This window comes from Gossypium arboreum, chromosome 10, assembly GCF_025698485.1.
Source record: "Gossypium arboreum isolate Shixiya-1 chromosome 10, ASM2569848v2, whole genome shotgun sequence".
Classification (NCBI taxonomy): domain Eukaryota; kingdom Viridiplantae; phylum Streptophyta; class Magnoliopsida; order Malvales; family Malvaceae; genus Gossypium; species Gossypium arboreum.
In genome coordinates this window covers 9,353,973-9,358,365 of record NC_069079.1, presented here as the reverse complement: position 1 = coordinate 9,358,365, position 4,393 = coordinate 9,353,973, and the positions used below count along the sequence as shown (strand labels likewise).

Below are 4,393 nucleotides of genomic sequence, written 5' to 3'. Positions count from 1 at the left end.
ATCCTCACCCATTATAGGCTTATATAGACCGAGTTCAGTTCAGGGAAATACATTTCCTTATGGCTGCACGGAGATGAAAATCTCACGAAGACATAGGTACGGATGTATCCCGAAAGCGATCCACTATCCTACACGAAGGTGAAAACCTCACGAAGGAATAGTTTCTCACTCCCACTTAAAAGGGTGAAATCGACCGATTTATGCAAAAATATCTAAAGACTTGAACCAAAAAAGCAAATATATTACAAAAAAAAAGGATGAAATGCAATGAAAGGATTGTATTTTAAATCGAATTTTTAAACTTTCACAAAAAGGTAGAAAATAATCAATTTGCAGCTTGACTATCATATTTAGTCCCCAGTGGAGTCGCCAAGCTATCAAAACCATTTTTTTTGAAAACGGGGTCGACATTTTATTTTTTTTTGAAATTGAAAACGGGAGTCCCACCAATCTTTTTTATGAGGTATGATCGAATCACCTTATGATTGATCACTTCAATGAAATGTTTTGATTTACTAAAACACTAGTTTTGGTCTACGAAATTCGAGAAATTGGGTTCGAGAGTCGGTTATGCATGAGGAAGGATTAGCACTTTCGTAATGCCCAAAATTTGTACCTAATTGATTAATTAATGTCTTAACGTCGAAAGTTAAAAACTTGAAAAGAATTTCAAATAAGATCCTTTTTTTATTTATTGTTGATTTAAAAAGTGATGCTTGAATAAATTGAAACGAACATTAAAGGCCTTCTCATCTCGAGATAAAATGTCATATTCCGTAAGTTAGGACACGACATTTGAACTCTCGAAAATAAGCTTTCCCTTATTTTTTATTTAAATTTTGTGTGTTTTAATTTAAGAGGATATTCGATTGTTTAGATCCAATGAGAAAAATTGAAACCCCGTAAGTTAGAGCATGACTTTCTTGAGTTTCTAAATATCGAATATTGTCGTTATTTTATTTAAAATTCTCATATTTTGAAATTTGAAGGAATTGCTATCTAGGTTTAACGAGAAAATCGAAACCCCATAAGTTAGGGTGCGATTTCTCAAAATCCCAAAAATGTGAAGTATATATATTTTTTAAAAGGAAAATTGGTTTTGAGTAATAATAGGTATAACATTTAAACAATACATATTTGTTTTATTTAAAACGGTGATGTGTGAATAAAATGGTTCGCTAACTAATTACAAGAACATGAATATAGAAACAATTCACAACAAGCACGTAATATATACTACTTAACTTCCAATAGGAACAATCATATAGAAAGTAACTAACATAAAATAATGACATAAAAATAATAACAATAAATAGAATAATAATAATGACAATAATGAAATCTGAATTTTGAAATGCATAGGAATAAACGATTGAAATAAATAAACACAAGGGCAACATAAAAGGAAATAAGAAACAAATGTGAAAAGTAATGAAGGAAATAATACTGGAACAAATTAAGATAACCAACATGAAGAAAACGGCTTACAACAACAATATATGTAGCAACTTAAAACCAATAGAGTATAAAACAATTTAAATTAAAACTATATGAAACCATTCGACATGAAATAATATAAATTTTATAGAAATAATATATGGAAGAAAATTTAAAACGAGTAATAATAAAATGGATCAAAATAAATAATATATGAAGAGATTTAAAACAAGTACAAATTTGAAAGAAAGGGTTAATAATTAAAAAAATAAAAATGAAGTAAAACAGCTTGTAAAAAATAAAAAAATAAAAGAAAATAAAATAAATTGAAGTTAAATGGCCCCAGGACCGAATTGAAACGAGAGAATAATATGGAAGGACCAGATGGGAAATACACCCGTCTTCCAAAACGCACAGTTCCATTAGGGACTAAAAAATAATGAAAGCAAAATTATCAAGCCAAATCAAAAGAAATAAAAAAGCATAAAGGATCTAATTAAAACAGGTGAAATATCCGAAGGGTTGGATGAATAAATAACCCTTAAAGCTGTAAAACACACGGATCCTCCCTGGGTCGGGTCAACATGCAGGTTTAGCGATTAAACGACGCCATTTTGGGGCTACTAAACTCAACCCCAAACAACGTCGTTCCATTAGCTTATAAAAGGAATTTTTTTAAAAAAAATTTCATCCTATCCTCGTTTTTTTTTAAAAAAAAAACTTTCCAAACTCTTTTTCTCTCAACTCTCTCAGCCTCTCCTTTGAAATCCCATCAGGACACCGGCGAGCTTTCGCGGTGGCTCCGCCGCGCCGGAAGGTAGAAAATGTTTTAAAAACCCTTTTTTTAAAAAAAAAACCGATTTGGGTTTTTTTTTAAACTGAAAACGAAGATGAAAAGAGAAGGAAAGTGAGAATGCCTTTCGACCCCCTTTTGTTTCCCTTGTATGCCCCCTTTTGAAACCCAAACGAAACTCCAAAGAGTTTCTATGGTTTTCACGACGGAGAAGAACTCCGATGGTGGCCAAGAACGTAGGAAAATAGGTGAGTCTCTCCCCTTTTTTATTTCTTTTGTGAAGCACGTGATTAAAACAAAAACAGAGAAAAATGAATCACCTTTTAATCTCTTTTCTGTTTTTCTTTTTGATTGCTATAGTCGTATATGCCTCTGTACAAAAATATACAAAAATCTCATGTGGCTTTTATAGCCGAATAAAAATTTTGTTCTTTTTTTGCTTTCGTATTTTGCTATTTTCTTCTATCTCTGTCTGTTGTCGTTTAATTTGCAGGTACTAGGCCAGCTGTGGCGTATGGAGGAGGTGACGTGGCGTGCGATGGTGCGTGGAGGCCATACAAAGGCTGGGTTGCGGTGCACCTAGGGGTTGGCGCTAGGGTTTGCTGAAGTTGTTTGTGTTTTGGGCCCTTTTGGGCTTGTTTCCATTGTTGGGCCACCGGGTTTTGTATTTTTTGGGGCTTGGGGCTTGGGGTTTTAGTATCTTGGATTTTAGGCTTAGATTGGGCCCGTTATTTGTAATGGACTGCTGTAAAATGGATTGTTTTAATGGATTTTAGTATTTGGGTTTTTGTTTTGTTTTGATTTTTGGCTATTGGGCCCCAGACAAATTGAGCCTATTACAATATGCTCTCTTTATATGTCCCACCCTTATGTTTTGTTTATCATATACTAGAGATGTGGATTAATTTAGTTATTATATTCATTAAAATGTTATATCATCATTTTCATTAAGGATCTAACAAAGAGTGACTAAAATGTAATCAATTAAAATGTTATTGATGAAATTAAAAAATTTGTAGTTTAATGATCAAATAGGAACACACTAAATATTAAGTGACTTTTACCATAAATTATTCTAATATTTATTTGACATAATTTATTTGACGCTTGGCTTTATGGGATTACAACATGGTGAGCTAGACTTTATGAACAAAATAAATGTACAATGTTAAATTTATTCGGTATTTTAAAAACCTTAGTTCTACTAGTTGACATATCCAATCTTAATAGATTTGTTTCCGTTTATTTAATTTTAAATTGTAAATCAACTAGCATGAAATGGTCACAAGAGTGCCTGATGGACTTTGCCACACTTTTATTTCTGCGAGCTCCTTGAAAAATATGCTTTTAAACGTACTTGGCGATTGCTTCATGAAAATTATGTCATATTCATTATTAAATCCAACGATTGACATACAATTATTTTATTAACTTAAAATTGGTATGGGTTGCGTGAATACAGATCCATGCTGGTATCAACTGACCCTTTCCTGCTGGTATCAACTATCATGGAATGGTCACAAGGTTGTCTCTCTCTCACACCTTTTTCACTCCCGCGAGCTTTTCAAGCTATTTATCCGTACGTAACAAAGAATTCTGTCCTATATTTTGTTACCAATTACTTTTTACAACTTGAAATTGGTAGAGGCTGCGCGTACGCAAGCCCCACTGCCACAAATTATGACATAGGCTCTCCCTCCTCGGGAGACCTTAAAGCAGCACCCATCCAAAGTGCAATGGTGGTCACTGCTCTAGGCCATGAGTCTTCATGATCACTCATTGACCCTGTCCAGGTAAGTATGTTTTAATGTTGCCCTATCCTCTCTCCTTATACACCACCTCTTATGTTTTGTTTACCATATGCTAGTAATGTGGGATTCAAGTTGCATTGGGGGCATAAAGATCTAGAACATTTTTACCTTTCAATGCTTCTAAGCAGTAATTGACATTTCCCAATCTCGATTTCTGTCTATAATAATATTGTTTATTTTGTCAATATTCTTCTTAATTTTATAGTAATGTGTTAAATGCTTTTCAATATCAAATATCGATTTTTAAAATACCAATAAATATAAAAAGCATGCTCATTGTTGCTATGTATAATACACCTGAATGTAAGTGATATTTTCATATTTACTAATTTAAGATTGAAACATTATGATT

At 32.7% G+C, this 4,393-nt stretch overlaps 1 long non-coding RNA gene and 1 other non-coding gene across 2 annotated transcripts; one reads left to right on the top strand and one right to left on the bottom strand.

The window, feature by feature from the left end:
- Positions 1–2,132: 2,132 nt before the first annotated feature.
- On the top strand, positions 2,133–3,018 carry LOC108489004 (uncharacterized). The gene is made up of 2 exons (XR_001871865.2): positions 2,133–2,478; positions 2,724–3,018. It is a non-coding gene; the product is annotated as an uncharacterized LOC108489004 (long non-coding RNA).
- Positions 3,019–3,871: 853 nt separating this feature from the next.
- LOC128282828 (U1 spliceosomal RNA) lies at positions 3,872–4,031 on the bottom strand. The gene has a single exon (XR_008273182.1). It is a non-coding gene; the product is annotated as a U1 spliceosomal RNA (small nuclear RNA).
- Between the last annotated feature and the right edge of the window lie 362 nt (positions 4,032–4,393).